Consider the following 17,874-nt stretch of genomic DNA (forward strand, 5'->3'; position numbering starts at 1 on the left):
GAATTTCAATATAATTTTATAATTATATTTATATTAAAAGTAAGTATTCTCTCCACAGGTATATCACCCAACACATCCTTATTCCCTTCTTATTCTACCTACGTCACCTCTATATGTGCCACTCTCAACAATTTTATTATTATTATTATTTTTATTTTTATTTTTATTTTCCATTGGCAGCTTGCTAGCTAGCTCATTGCGTCGCCCTCAGCCCTACGGTGAGCTGCGCTGAGCCTCCACATCAATGGGGTCAAGCAATCCTAGCTATGGGTACGGTTTTGGGCCGCTTCATTTTCTTATTACTGCAATGGAAAACCGGCTACTATCCTTCTTCCAATTAGGATTTGGTTTTATATAATAAAATTGCTTATTAATTACATATTTGTGCAATTCAAGATACATTAATTTAGGTGATAAATTAACTCAGTATATAATACAAAAATAAAAATAAAAATAAAAATAAAAATGAAAATAAACTTTAGTCCTATTAGGCGAGTTTGTTACATGAATTTTGTTCACTTAATTCAGAGCATTTGTCACGCCTAACTTAAAAGTCATTAAATCCTTATTTACTATCTCATTTTAAATTGTTTTAAATTTATCTTATCCCCTTTCACACTAAAAAATAATAAATAACTTATTCCTTCCTTAGGTGCACTGCTAGTCCTATGTTTTAAATGCCCAAACCATCTAACTTGTCCCTTCCTTATTTTGCCTTCAACTGGTGCTATGCCTAGCTTATTGCACACACACACACATATATATATATATATATATATATATATATATATATATATATATATATATATATTTATATTTATTTCTTGGTTTATCTTTTAATATTATACCACTCATCTAACTTAACATTTGTATCTTTAAAACTTTTACTTTTTGTGCATGTTTCTTAGTTACTTAATATTCTTATCCATAAAGCATAACTAGCCTTATAGTTATCTTATAGAACTTTTTTTCTAATTTTAAGAGAATTTTACAATCACACAACACGCCTCACACACTATTCCATTTTACTGAACTTGCTTTAATTTTATAAATATTACATTCTCTTTAATTTTTCCTTCCGCTTGCATAATAGATCCAAGATAACGGAATCTACTAGTGCAATTAACTTATTGATGATCAAGTTTGATCTTCTCTTCAATACTCCTTCATTATTGAAGTCACATTTAATATTTTGTCTTATTCTTACTTATCCTAAAATCTCTGAACTCTAAATTAGTTCTTTAAAATTACTTAGATTCCACTTCATTCCTACTTTAATCAATCAAGACAATATCATCTGCAAATAAGACATAACAAAAGATCTTGTTTTGAATATATCTTGTGAGTTCATCAATTACTAAAGTAAAAAGATAAACACTCAAAGTAGAACCTTGATGTACCCTATTATCATTTGAAATTCTTTAGATTCTCTTCTTATAATTCTAACTTTTGCCATTATTCTATCATATATATATATATATCCTATATGACTTCAGTATATTTGTTGTACACTCCCTTCTTTTTTTGAGACCCGTCAAAGAACTTCTGTAACAACCCGAAAAATTTTAAATAATTTAAATTTATAAGAAGAAAAAAGGGGAGGAGGAATAAGTTGGAAAATGGTGTGGCACAAGCATTCGTCGATGAATGGATTGGTCTCGTCAACGAATCTTCTACTTAGCTCGTCGACGAGGTTACTTGTTTTGTCAACAAGAAATTACCGAGAAGGGGTTTTTATAGACTGAAATACGTCGACGAGTTGGCTGTCTTGTCGTTGAACTGTGTACAGGACTCGTCGACGAATGGACGTGTCTCGTCGACGAATCGACGTGTCTTGTCGACGAATCCTTGGGTATAAAAAGAACTTTTCTTTCATTTCAGCGCAGAATTCTTGCATGCTTTCCTTCTCTCTCTAGATATTCGGCCATCCTCCCTTCTCTCTTCGATTTCGAGCCGGATTTTCACCGATTCGACAATCTAAAACTACCACGACGCTCCTGGAAAAGTTCTCTACAAATCTACTGGAGTGGATCATCGGTGGAGTTAGTTGGGAATTCATCCCAATTTTAGGGTAAGACTTTTATTCGGTATTTTCCTTTTCCATAGTTATAAGAAATGTTGTACTCAGAGAAATAATGATATTTTGTTATGGGGGATGTGGATTTCAGGGCGTTGAATGGGGAACCTTGCGGGTGCAAGACTAGTTATTTTAAGAGGCTTTTCAGGAATTAGGTAAGGGGAAATATTTTATAATAGCTTTTTCGTAATTTTAAGATGACTAATTTTGGGTAAAAATCCTACATATACAGGTATAATTTTTTGAGCCAAACTGATATTGAAAATACTGTTTTAATTATATGAGTATTAAATTGGGAAAAATTGTGTGGTTGGAACCATTTTGATCATTAAATGATTGTTGAGCTGAGTGAAATGGGGAAATTGTTGAGATTGTGAGTGTCATTTGACTGAAATTCTTATCTGATTGAATACATTGATTGGATTGTGAACATTGTTTGGTTGAAAATACTGGATGGTTGAGTATCCTATGGTTTTTGCGTGGACATGGTTGATTGGTCAGGTTTGTGATTGATCTGTGGTGTGGTTCATGTAAATGACGATATAACGTTGGCAGTGGTATGAGGAGGTCGTTATATCATACCTGGTATAACCATCAGATAACGTTGGCAGTGGTACGAGGAGGTCGTTAAAGGGATGTTTATGCTGGGAGGTAAACATTGGCAGTGGTATGAGGAGGTTGTTTACCTATTTATCATGAATGGGGTGTTTGTTTTGTAATCTGTGTGGTTTGAGCAGTCCTGTGTGGACATTTATATTGTGCTTGATTAGTCCTGTGTGGACGTTGATGTTGTAGTTGAGCAGTCCTGTGTGGACATTGTTGCTGTGTGATTTGATTAGTCATGTGTCGACACTGATACTGCTTGATTTGATCATTTGCGGATTGATTATGATATGGGCGTATGCGTGAAATTCTGTCAAGCGATTGTGTTGGCTGTGTATGAATGTTAATTAATTAAGTATTTAGAATAAAATAGATTACTCCACCCGAGGGCTTGCTGAGAAAGGCGAGTACACTGGTAATTAATTGTGGGTACTAGAGTAGAGGGAAGTCACTTGTATGGGCGAGTGATCTTCCCTATTCTTGGTGACTTTACCTGAATACATAACCCGAGGGCTTACTGAGAAAGGTGAGTGCCCTGGTGTTAGCACTAGAGCAAAGGGAACCTACTTGTATGAGCGGGTAGATTTCCCTATTCTCAGAAATTAACAATAAAATACTGATGGCTGTGAATATGCGAATGGACGATAATGACGTTGATTTTGTGTGATTATGGGTATGACATTTGGGTTACTTGTGGACTGTGTGTACATTTTAGATGGATATTCTAATTGTATTATAAACACTTCAGCCACACACTATTATAAACTATTTCTTCCTTACTGAGAGGTGTCTCATCCCGTCATATGTTAAATCTTTTCAGGCTATCCAGGTGATCGAGCTTAGATAGCTCCAGGGCGGGGGTAGTTTTGTGAGTTGAATATAGCAGATCGGATATGTGTTAGTTTATGTTTTATATATATTAATGTTCGTTATGTAACATGAATAATTAGGTTGTAGATATTATGGATCGATGTATGTAAATGTAGCACTCTGGTATTTTCTGTTGGAGTTATTCATTATTTCCACTGTGTGTATGGTATCAGAGACGAGTGTCGGTCTCTTAATGCCCCGAGCCCCGCGTGGTGGGTCCAGGGTGTTACAACTTCCCTAGATACCTCAATCATATGCCTTCTTTAAGTTAATGAAAACCATATACAAATCTCTTTTATTTTTCCTAAACTTTTTCATTAATCTTTTTAAAAGATAAATAACTTTTGTTATCGATCTCCAAGCATAAAACCAAATTGATTCTTTAGAACCTCGTTTCTTATCTTATTTTTGGTTCAATTACTCTTTTTCAAAATTTCATCATATGACTCATAATCTTGGTTCTACGGTAGTTATTACAATTTTGAATATTGCCTTTGTTTTTGTATAAAGATATTAATGTGCTTTTCATCCATTCTTTCAACAATTTCTTGATTTTTATAATAGTGATGAATAGATTTGTTAACCGTATGGTTCCTTTATCTCCTTAATATTTTAAAACTTCAATTGATACGTCATCTAGTCCTATAGATTTATCGTTTTTTTGTCTTTTTTAAATCCATCTTAACTTCAAGGACTTTAATTTTGTGAATAAATTTCTTATTTTTAGGCTTTTCGTAACGACTAGCTTTACTTATCATATATTAAAACATAATTAATAATAAATTCAACTTGAACCCATGGGTAACAGAGACACATATGACATTCACAGCGGAAACCTAAACAGCAGTAAATATAAATCATATTCTCAAAACCATAAAATGCATAATACCATAGTCAACTACATTCCAAAATACTGTGTTTATATACAATCTCCAAAAATACAAAAGTATATACATATCTAGGAACTCATAACATAAATTTCTTGTTCCTAGACCAAAACTTACCCTCCTAGCAGGGTAGTATCCCACTATCTCAATGGCAGCCTCGATCCGCCGGTCGTTCTAGGTTTCCTGAAAATTATTTAATGTTGGGAGTGAGACACCTCTCAGTAAGGAAAAATAAACTAAATACAGTTGTGTGGTAACATGAATGTTTAATGCTAATATACATATACAGTACATTTTGCATACTAGAAAACATTAATCATATCATAACTGCATAGACATATACTTTCATATTTCTAATAAATCGTACTGTTCATGAACTATCTGGTATAGCTAATAATACTGAAAATTTACTCAGGATGTATAGCTAGTTGATGTCATGTATTACCCCCCATGACTGGTTGTGCAGCCCCAAAGCGAGACCCAACAATGGCTGGCCGACCATTGCTGAGTCAAAAATGTCTGTAAGTATGATGGACCCGCCACACCTTGGTCCGGACTTTCAGGTGGACATCTACAACTCTACATTGAAAGCCACATCGACTATCCATCTCCCACCCCCTCTACTTGCAGGGGCGGTTAGCATAAGTCTGAAACATAATAATCTGATCTATATAGCTATGGTACTGTGCTCCTGAAACTAAACTGAACTATCATTTGAGTTCTGATAATATATAATACATGATAATATACAGTTTAACATAAGTAGATTGATAACATCTTCTATAATAACATAAATACATACGGCCTTGCGCCGGCTATTAATTACGACATTGCCCTAAACATTTCATAAATAATAATTTGAATAAACATGTTAATTATCATGTATTGCAAAATCGCAATGTACTGCATTATTCCGTATTTTCTGAAAACATACTTTATCTGTAAAATTGCCTTAACATAATACTTTTCACATAAAATAATATTCATGCCACATAATGCTGAATAATACCATATATTCTATATTGAAATCATATTTTCTAGCATTTCATACTAATACATACATTTCAATATAATAGCAGTATTTTCCCAAACAACATTTTCTCAAGAATATTCAAATGTAATACATGCTTTCTGAACATAAATCTACTAGTAATTTAATAGTATTTTCATGGAAAAGTAACTGCTTTGGTTGATTCCCTTACCTGATTTCTGAGAAAAAACCCCCTAAAATATACTCATCCTGCACCCGTAGGGTTCCCCGTTCTACATCCTGAAACCAACATCTCTCAGAACTAAATTTCAGTATTTTTTTCGTGTACAACATTTCATATAACCATGGAAATACCAAATTTTGAATAAAAGTTTTACCTTAAACCAAGGATGAATTCCAAAGTAGCTCCACTGATGATCCACTCTGGTAGGTTTTCAAAGAACTTTCGCAGGAGCGTCGTGGTGGCTTTAGATCGTTGAATCGGTGAGAATCCAGCCTAAGATCTTAGAGAGAAGGGGGAGAAACCGAAGAGGAGAGAGAGAGTGAGTGTTCTGCGTGAAATTTCTGAGAGAAAATCGAGTTTATGGCTATTTATACACTGACTTCGTCGACGATGTCAAGAAGGAAATTCGTCGATGAATACTATTCCTCGTCGATGAAATTTAGAGTTGAAAAAAAATAGCCTCTCGGTATCTTCTCGTCAACGAGCCCAAAATGCCACGTCGTCAATGAATTCTATTGCCGCCCTTTTTTACTATTTTCATTTTACTCTCTCTTTATTATTTAAATACCATTATTCTTCAAGTCATTACACTTTTCCTTATTTGTTACTTTTGAATTCAAGCTCTCAGTTTAGTTTTCATTAAACAATTTATCAAAGTATTTTTGCTACTTCTCTTTTATGTCTTCTTTTTTAGTTAAGACGGTATCATTTCCGTCCTTTATAAAGTTTACATTACCTAAATCTTTGCATTTTCTTTTTCTAACTCTAGCAAGTTTATAATTTTCTCTTTCTCCTTTTTTTTGTATCTAGTCTAGTATATAAAGTGTCATAAACTTTATGTTTAACTTCGCTAATGACCTTACTTTTTTGAATTTTGTTCTCTCCTTTTTATTATTTTCAAGATTTTATATATTTCTACAACTTTGCCATGCTTTATACTATTTTTTTTTTTTGTCTTGGCGGCTTTTTGAACTTCTTCATTCCACTATCAACTTTTTTATTGCCCGAGTATCTTTTTTTTGGATTCACCAAAAATCTCGTTTGCTATCTTTACGATAGAGTTAGTCAATATTCTATTCCAAGTAGCGTTTGCATCTACCTTATATCCCTTATTGTCTAATCACCCCCTTCAATCACTTTATCTTTAAATTTTACTATATTGTCTGTAATAACCCAAAAAATAATGGTATTTAAATAATAAAAAGAAAGGGAAATGGAAACCGGAAAACAGAAGGAGGCAGTCGACGACGTTGCTTTTTGGAAAGGATAATCCTGAGAAATTTTTAGCTCCTTGTCGACGAATACAGGGGACTCGTCGACGAGGTTATAATAGGAGCTCGTCGATGAAGATAGGATTCGTCGACGAACTTTCTATAGGACTCGTCGACGAGGTGACATGTCTCGTCGACGAGGAAATGCCGAGAGGGGTTCTGGGCAGTCTGAATTTCATTGACGAGGAGTGGGTTTCATCGAAGAAATTATTAAAGGACTCGTTGACGAGATGACGTGGCTTGTCGACGAATCCAGCCCTATAAATAGTGAAAAAAACTCAGATTTTGATGGAAATTACCATTCGGTTCCCTCTCTTTCTCTCTTCGATTTTGGGCTGGATTTTCACCGGTTCAAGGATCTGAAGCCACCATGACTCTCCTGGGAAAGTTCTCTACAAGTCTGCCGGAGCGGATCGTCGGTGGGGCTGAGTTGAAAACCATCCCAAATCCAGGGTAAGACTTTCTACTCAGTATTTGGTTATTTGACAGTTGTAGGAAGTGATATACGCATAGAAATACTGAACTTTAGTTTTGGGGAATGCTTTTTCTAGGGTGTTGAGTTGGGAACCCTGCGGGTGCGGTACATATTTTCTTAGGGGCTTTTTAGAAATCAAGTAAGGGGATAAACTAAACTAGTATTTTATGAAATTATGTATATTGTTATAGCATTTGAATTCAGGAAAATAAATATATTTATATATGATTTATATTTTGGAAAATGCTGTTGAAAGTGATGATATGTTAAATATATGAAAAACCTGTTTAGTGTGGCATGAGTAGAAATTAATATGAAATACTGTTTCTGGGAATGTGTTAATGACACAGATTTTTATAATGGAAAACTGGCGTACGGGCCGAGATTTTTATAAGTTTTACTGGCATATGGGCCGTGCTATGTGTATGATTTGCTAGCGTACGGGCTGAGCTATGTATATAATTTGACGGCGTATGGCCCGAGCTATGGATGTGATTTGCCAGTGTACGGGTTGTGTTATGATATGATTTGTCGGCATACGGGCCGAGTTATGGTAAAATGTGTAATACCGGCGTACGAGCTGATGATTTTCATGATAAACGTATATATGCAAAATGATATGACTGATTTGATAATTAATGATATGAAATATCTATGTATCACAGTTTCAATATATTTTATATGATATCAGAACCTAGTTGGCTTGGTCTAGGTTAGCACTTGTACGGTACCGTTGCTATGTGTCCATGGTCATCATGATCATGATATTTATTTTAACGCCGCTGTACGGAGTGATGCAAGATTGAATGGTCGATGTGGTTTTTAAGAAGTGTGTGGGCGCCCCTGGTGAATGGACCAGGTCAAGCAGACCCATCAGACTTACAGACTGTACTTTTGACTTGATAGTGGTTGGCCAACCATTGTCAGGTCCCGCCTTCGGGCCACACAACCCAGTCATGTTGGGGTAATACATGACAACAGCCAACTAACCTACCAAGAATGTTTTTGTATTATTATTATTATATGAGATGAAATATGTTTATGATAATGCAGTATGTTCTGTCATGTTTTGATGATATATATGTTTTCCTAGATTTGACAAAACAGTTACTGAATATGTTCTGTATGGTATATGTATAACACAAAATACTTATGTTGCCACACACTAGTATTAGTTTATTTCTATTACTGAGAGGTGTCTCACCCCAATATTCTATAAAATTTTCAGGCGCCCCTGATAGAAGAGCGGGAAAAGCCCTGCTGATCTAGTGCTGTTCATCTGCCCTCTTTGAAGGGTAAGTTTTAGTAGGAACAGTTGGATTTTGTGGGAAATATCTTTAGATTTTATTTTTGAGATGTGTATACTGAAATACAGTGGATATAGTGACTTTGATATTTATGGTAATGTGATGGATGTTTTCGTATTTATAATATTGTGATTGTATGTTTCCTATTGCTTAGGCTTCCGTTATGTGTTCTGATGTATCCCTGGTACCCACGAATCTAGGTGAATTATGATCTACTGAGCTGGGATTTGTGATATTGATTTTATTATATTAAAAAAATATGAAAATTAAGCAGGTCATCACACAATCTCTTCAAACTCCATCACCTAGTCCTTTTGTGTTGATTTATGTTACTCTTTCTTGTCTATTTTTTAGTATATATATCTAATATTAAGATTCTATATTGTGTAGCCAAAAGTTACATTCCTTACAATGATCCCCTTTTCTAGTTAAAAAGAAATACATTTTGCTTTTATTTTTCCACTCTTGAAAGTTATTAAATATTATTCTCTTTTTATAAAACAGGTTTTCAATATAACTAAACTGTAAGACAAAAAAAATCTAAACTTGTATCTCCGAATTTTTATTTTTTTATCTCTATATCCATGATCTCCATATATTCTCTTCGACTTTATTTTTATCTCTGTATCCATGATCTCCATATATTCTCTCATAACCTATATTGTCTTTGCTAGTGTGTCCATTTAAATAAGTTCCTAAGAATGTTTTTTCAGATATTGGTATCTTTTGTAAAATGCTATTCATATCTTCCTAAAATTATCCTTTGAGGTTTTTTGCTAAGCCAATTTAGGGAACATACGACGCACTATCTTTAGGCCTAGATATCTTGATTTCTATGATCCTATCCCCTATTCTTTTAACATATACTATTTTATCTTCTAGGTCTTTGTCTACGATGACTCCCACCCCGTTTTTATATTTCTATTTTCTAGTGTAACAAAGTTTAAATCCTACTTTTTAAAATTGCTTTAGCTTTCTCCCTTATAACCATTTTGTCTTTGAAGGTGGATCGAGTTAATTTTTCTTCTAGTTATTGTTTTCACTATTTTTCACACTCTTGCCCATAATTGCCCCTACATTCTAAGTTGTTAATCTAATCTTAATTTCTTGTGCTAACTTCTTAGCACTCTCTTGTCCATACTAACCCGATCTATTCTACCCTTGTCCTAGGTGGATTTGGTAAGAATTCATGATATAAGGGTCTGATAAGTTTTACGCAGCTATCATTTACCTAATGCAACCTTACTCCTTTATCTTTGACTTGGGACCAATTGTGTGTACAAATATAAATTGTCTTACACAACTGAAGTGCAAGAATCAACAAATCTGTGTTTTTATTTTTGGAATGAAAACTTATTTCACAAAGACAATAAAGGAAAAACTAAAAACACCACACAACCTATTCTAAGCAAATCTAAACTTTATTCAAAACTAATTTTCGCTAAAAAATCCACTAATATTCTACCTTGCATCTAGTTCACAATTTTCCATAACCTCCAACCAAGTCTAGAAACCTCGCAAACATCATAATGAACTTAAAATCTAAAGCATTTATTTTTGGCACGTGAATCAAAGTTGACTAAAATTTAAAACTTGTGCAATGGTACTTTAAAAATTATTTATATAATCCAAGATTTGCAAATGGTATTTTAGTCTTTTTAGTATTATTATTAAGTGTCTTAGCATGTTAATTAGTAAGAGTTAGTAAAGGTATTATGGTCATTAGAATGTATTTGATTTGTATTATAAATAGAGGGAGAGATCTATCTACAACCTAGGTCATTCATTTAATCAAATTCTCAACTCGTTATCAGAGCGTGATCTAACCTAAACACTATGACACTCAGTTGTCGTCGGAAAACACTCTCCCATTGTTGTCCTTCATAGAACTACCTCAACCCTTCATTGTTTCCAAAACCAACCATATTGCCAAAAGTAAAACCCTCTAAAACCTATCCCTACAAAATCCCATCGAAGGAAAGCTCCCCACACGCCGACACGCACCAATCAACTATTGGCAGTCCCAACCCCACGTCGGTGTGTAAGAGGGATTCTAATCACATTTTCTAATTTTTTTCGTCCACCATGTTCTGATTTTTTCCCTAGACTATATTATCAAGTAGTTAGGCATTTTTTAACTCAAAATTCCAACTTTTTCGACCATGCACTCATGGTAATTAGTTAGTTGTTGTTCAATGCTTGTAAAGGCTTTTTAGGAGTTTCTTGGAGTGGTCGCAGTGTTCATAAGTTGATTTGTGAGATTGTTGCAGTGCTATATCAGTTTGTAGGTGGTTCACCTTGTCTGTACTTGTTTTAGTGCTTCACATCGTTTGTGGTTGTCTTGATTAGTTTTGATTGTTTTTCTTGTTTGACATTGGTGTGACTGTTGGTTTGTGAGTGTTAGGATGGAGTTTATGAATCCCAAAACATTTTCCTTCATCACTGCCACATAACAATTGAAAAGTTTGACGGAAAGAATTATGTTCAATGGTCTAAGGCTGTGAGGGTTTATTTAGCAGGATTAATAAAATTTGACCACTTGCTCTAATATGATTCTTATGATGAGAAGATAAAAGAAATGTGGATTCAGGAAGATGCCTTGATTGTTTCTCTCTTGTGTAATTTGATAGAGCCTCATATTACACTGTTGTGCTTGCATCTAGATACATGCAAAGAGATTTGGGATTATACCAAACTTCTGTACTCTAGTAATATTATATACATGTATGATTTGTTTTGGGAATACTTTCAAATACAATAGGGAGACATGAGCATTGTAGATTATTTTGGAGAGATGAAGCATATTCATGAGGAGCTTAACATCATGCGAACTATAATTATTGATGTTCATGAGATGCAAAAGTAGAGGGAGCATATGGCAGTTCTTTGGATTTTTGCAGGCTTAAAACTTGAGTTTGAGGTAGCTCGGTCCTAAATATTTAGTTGTGTAGAGTTGCCATCATTTGCTGATATTTGTTTTCATGTCTTTTGTGCTTCCTTTAGCACACGTTGTCCTGCTTTGAGAGGACAACCTTTGTCACACATGGTGATTCTAGTTCTCTACTAAACAATTGTAGAAGTTATTGAGTTGGTTCCAACAATCGTGGTGGTAGAGATGGACGAGGTAGAAGCACTCCTTGCAAGTGCACTTATTATGGATGAGGTAATCATATTATTGAGCAGTGTTAGGATATCCATGGTAGACCTTCACATGTTGCTAATGTAGCCACCACCAACTCCACCCCTTTTAGGGGCAGCCAATACAACCACCATCAACTCCACACCTTTGGGACCAAGTGAAGAGCAACATATTGTGTCTATGTTAGAGGAAGATTATTGCAAGTTCTAGCAGTATCAAACGTTATAACAAGCTTGTCTTCCTATTGCATCTCTTGCCCAAATAGGTAATCCCACATCATGTATTTCATCTAGTACTTTTCATCCTAGTCCTTGGGTTATAGACACCACTAATATTGATTATATCACATATATACCTAATTTCTTCTCTGTTCTTCAGTATCTTACAAATTTACCTTTTGTTACTCTTGTTGATGGATCCACCATTATTGTTGATGGAATTAGGATTGTAAAGTCCACTTCTTCTATTTCTCTTCCTTCAGTTTTGTATATTCCTAAGTTTCCTTTCATTCTTATGTTTGTTAGCAAGATTACCAAATTCATGAATTGTCCAATAACATTCTTCCTTGATTCTATGGTTATTTAGGATTTGAAGAAGAGGAAGATGATTGGCGGAGGGCGTGACGTTGGTGAACTTTATCACTTTGAGTTGCTATCTCCTTCTATTGCCTATGTTTACTGCCACACCTCTCCAAATTTATTGTCGCCTTGGTCATCATTCATTAGAAAAGTTGAAATGTCTGGTTCTCAATTTGATTTTTGTGTTTGATCTTGATTGTGGGCCTTGTCAATTAGAAAACATCATCATGTCCCCTTTGCTTCTCGAGTTAAAAAACATGTTGCAAGCCCTTTCATGTTAGTTCATTTATGTTTGGAGTCCTAGTAGAATTGTGTCCAAGTTGGTTTTTCGATACTTTTTAATCTTTGTGGATGATTATTCAAGGATCACTTGACTATATTTAATAAATGATTGTTCTTAGTTATTTCATGTATTTTGTGTCTTTGTTTTAAAATAAAGACTTAATTTTGTTAGCCAGTTCAAATACTTCAAAGTGATAATGCTAAAGAGTATTTCAATACTTAATTCACTACTTATATGACTTAGTTTGGTATTGTTCATCAATCATTCTATGCCCACACTCCTTAACAAAATGGTGTTGTAGAGAGGAAAAATAGACATATCCTTGAAATTACTCACACCTAACTTTATCAGATGCATATGTACCAGAAGTGTTTTGGAGTGGTATTATACTTCTTGCTTTCTATCTTATCAACAAGATGTCATCCTCTGCTCTTAGTGATAAAATTTCCTACTCCATTCTCTTTCCTAATTCACATTTATTATTTTTACCTCCTTGTATAATTGGGTGTGTCTTTTATTCATTAACTAATTTCTGGGGTGGATAAGTTGGATCCTTGTGCTATAAAATGTGTGTTTCTAGGCTACTCATATACTTAAAAGGGATATTATTGTTATATTCCTACAATATATCACTCCTTTATTTTTGCAAATGTTACCTTCTTTGAGTTTATACCTCACTGCACTCAATATGAGTGCTTCTATTCTCATTGAGTCTCTTCCTCTATCTAATCTTCCAAATTCTAGTTTGTTGTCCTTACCAATTGATTGGCGTGCATCTAGTAGGAATTGACCCTACGAATTCGCCAATTATGATAATTGGGCGCTTTAACCATTCAGCCATAGACCACTTGTGTCTCCATATAGATTGAGTCCTTCTTATCATCTCTATTGTCCTAATTTGCAAATGTATTCACAACGGTGACTCCAAGGAAGAGAGTCCCCTTTAGCTTCTACTACCACACCTTTAATTTCCTCGTATCATAATCATATTTCCCACGATGTTGATCCTTCTATTGCTGTCCAGAAAGGAAAGTGCACATGTACATAACATTCCATATCTAAATATGTTCGCTATGACTTCTTATCACCCTGCTATTATTTTTTTGTTATTGCTCTATCATTTGTCACCCTTCCTAAATTCGTTTCAGAAGCCTTAGCCCACTCTAGGTGGAGGAATGCAATCATTGAAGAGATGAATGCTTTACAAGACAATGATATTTTGTACTTGGTATCTCTTCTTCCTAACAACTCTGTGGTTGGTTAATGAATGCTTTACAAGACAATGATATTTTGAACTTGGTATCTCTTCGATCTTCCTAACAAGTTTGTGGTTGGTTGTTGTTGGGTATATATAGTGAAAGTCAACTGTGATGGTTTTATGGCTCGTCTAAAAGCATGTATTTTACGAAGGGGTATGTAATGACCTCCTTATATACTCATATAAGAAAAATAAAATAAAAAAAAATAGTCAACCCGAACCCGTGATACTGTATTCATATACAATCCCAAAAATACAAAACACCCCTAGGATCTTACATCAAAATCCCCTGATCCTAGTCCAAACTTACCCTCCTAGCAGGGTAGTACAATCAATTCAACGACAGTCACGCTCTGCCGGTCTTTCTGGGTTTCCTGAAAATCATTTAATGTTCAGGGGTGAGACACTTCTCAGTAAGGGAAAATAAACTAAATACACCTGTGTGGCAACATGAACATTTAATGCAATTATACATATACAGTAAATTTCATATATCTAAAACATTCATCATAACCTACTAAATAATTATATACTTTCGTATTTTCTAATAAATTCTATAATTCATAAAATGTCTATTATAGCTGATAATACTGAAAACATACCCAAGATGAATAGCTAGCTGGTGTCATGTATTACCCCCCATGACGGGTTGTGCAGCCGAAGGCGGGACCTGACAATGGCTGGCCAACCACTGCCGAGTTAAAAATGTCTGTAAGTACGATGGGCCCGCCACACCCTGGTCCGGACTGCCAGGTGGACCTACAACTCTACAAGGAAAGCTACATCGACTATCTATCTCCCACCCCCCTCGTGGGGTGGTTAGCACTAATCTGAACATAGATATCTGATCTATATAGCTATGGTACCGTGCTCCTAAACTGAACTAAACTAACATCTGCATTCTGATAACATATAGTACATGATAATATGCATTTAACATAAATGGATTGATAGCATTTCTATACTTTCATAAATACGGCCTTGCACCGAACATTTCATAAATACGGCCTCACGCTAAAATCATAAGTAAAACATGGCCTTGCGCTGGCTATCAATCACGGCCTTACGCCGAAAATCTCATACATATAATTCTGAACAAATAATTCATTTATCATGTACTTTAAAATCATAATGTACTGCATTCTTTCATAACTTCTGAAAATAGGCTTTATTCATAAAAATTGTCATATCATAATACTTCCCACGTAAAGTAATATTCATGCCACACATTTTTGTATAAAACCATTCATTATATTCTAAAATCATAATTTCTGGCATCTCATACATATATATGCATTTCAACATAATAGTAGTATTTTCCCAAATATACATTTCCTCCGTAATATACAAATATAATACATGCTTTCCTGAAAATTAATTTGCTGATAAATAATAATAATATTTTGTATGGAAAATAACTGCTTTAGTTTATTCCCTTACCTGGTACTGAAAAGAAACCCTCCAAAAATTCCACTCATACTGCACTCACAGGGTTTCCCATTCAACACCCTAAATTCAACAACTCTCAAAACTAAAATTTAGTATTTTCACGTGAATATCATTTCCTATAACTATGAAAAAACCAAATTTGGCATAAAAAGTCTTACCTTAACTCAGGGGTGAACTTCAACTCAAACCCACCAATGATTCGCTCTGGTTGATATGCAAAGAACTTCTTCAGGAGTGTCGTGGTGGCTTCAGATCACCAAACCGGCATAAATCCAGCCCGATATCGTAGAAAGAAGGTAGGAGGGACATAGAGGAGAGAGAGAGTGTAAGAATTTCTGAGTTTTGTGTGTTTAAACTAAGTTTTAGGCTATTTATACTAGGGGCCTCATCGACGAGGTTAGGAGAAAATTCGTCGACGAACATCCCCCTTCGTCGAAGAAATTCAGAGTTGCCCAAAACAACCTCTCAGTATCTTCTCGTCGACGAGGCACACCTTCGTCGACGAAGGCTGCTGCCTCCTTCTTGTTCGATTCCCATTTTACCTTTTTCTTTATTATTTAAAATACCATTATTCCTCGAGTCATTATAGGGTACATAAGTACATTTGTTCATCTCCTTGGCTATCAGTTATTACTAGCCTCTCCATTAGTTAGATGTGAAAAATTTCTTCTTGCATAGCGAACTTGAGGAGGAGGTCTACGAGCAACCACCTAAGCTTGTTGCTTAAGGGGAGTCAAGCTTAGTATGTCGGCTCAAGAAGACACTAAATGGTTTAAAACACTCTTTTAGAGCGTGGTTTGGTCAATTAAATGTTATGCTTGAGTTTGGTCTTCAACAGTGTGTAGTGGATCACAGTGTTTTATCATCATACTTCACTAGGTAAGATCCTTCTTATTGTGTATATGGATGATATTGTTATTACAGATGATGATATAAATGTATTCAAAGTCTTGCAACAAGTTTTGTGAGTCAATTTATGGATTCTCCGAGGATAAGTCACTAGACGCAGTAACTTGCATCTTGAGATGTCTCAAAGGTGCACCTGAGAGAGGTATTTTGTATCAAGATCAGGGCCAACCTTATATTTAGGGATATATGGTTGCATATTGGGCCAAGTTGTTTTTTGATTGAAGATCCACAACTGAGAATTGTATCTTGATGGTAATTTGGTTTCTTGGAAGAGTAAGAAATAAATTACGGTGGCCAAGTCAAGTGTTGAATCATATAGAGCAATTGCTCAAACTACTTATAAACTTATTTGGTTGAAAATCACGTTGAAAGAATTGGGTTTTCCACATTCTCATTCTATGGAGTTGATGTGTCATAATCAAGATTCTTTTCGTACTGCCTTCAACCTGGTCTTTTATGAGCGAATGGAACACATTGAAGTTGATTCCCATTTGTTCAAAAGAAACTAGTGCAGAAGCTCATTACTACCACTAATGTGAAATCTAATATATAGTTTGCTAATTTTTTTTCTAAAGCTTTTGGGGGGAGTTTCTTGTTAAATTTATTTGTAACAAGATAGGAGCATATGATATTTATGCTCCAACTTGAGGGGGAGTATTAAAGGTTATTTTAGTCTTTTAGAATTATTATTAAATGTTTTAATATGTAGTAAGAGTACTATAATCATTAGAATTTATTTGGTTTGTATTATAAATAAAGTGAAAGGCCTATCTTTAAGTCAGGTTATTCATCTAATCAAAATCTCAACAGTCTTGAAATTCGAAAAATGAGAAGTCAAAAGCATATGTTAAGCCTACAAATAAAAAACACAAAATCTACTCTACTAACTAGCAATTAGAAAAAATTAAGAAAAAACATTAAAAGTTAAAAAAATAATCAAGAGAGGGTGGATTCATTATCTTTTAAAATTTATCCATCAATTTCCAGTGTTAAATGGTGTTTAAGAAAGAGAATAACAACTAGCACTTGCATATACCAAAGGTCCAAAGTCACCTATTCAAGGTGAAGTCAAGGTGCAACATTTTTGGGGGTTGAGTGAAGCTTAGCAAGTAGCTTTGAAGATAGATTTAAGGCTATCTAGACTTGGAGCAAAGAAATGTGTTAGTCTTTACCCTTTTTGCAAAGGCAATACTGCTAATACTGATGTATCTACTTCTAAGTCAAACACAACTAATTAGAGGCTCTACTAAAGAAGGAAACAAGTTAGCTCATATAACCCATGTTGGAGTTTGTAATAATCATTGACCCTCAAGTGCAAGAAGGTTGCCCACTTCTCCAAAGTGATAGTTGAACTTATTGAAGAAGACCATGAGAACTTCTATGATGACTCTAATCAATCAACCTCCATTTTATAGGGAAGAAGATTTGAAACATAAAGAGATTAAAGTGAGAGCTTGTTCATTTAAAGAGCCCATTCTAATCTAAACATCAAGTTTGGGGAAGGTTGGCCAGCTTCGCTACAGCATAAAACACTCCCTACAAATCTCCTAACAA

This window comes from Malania oleifera, chromosome 8 (assembly GCF_029873635.1).
Source record: "Malania oleifera isolate guangnan ecotype guangnan chromosome 8, ASM2987363v1, whole genome shotgun sequence".
In the NCBI taxonomy this organism is placed as follows: Eukaryota; Viridiplantae; Streptophyta; class Magnoliopsida; order Santalales; family Ximeniaceae; genus Malania; species Malania oleifera.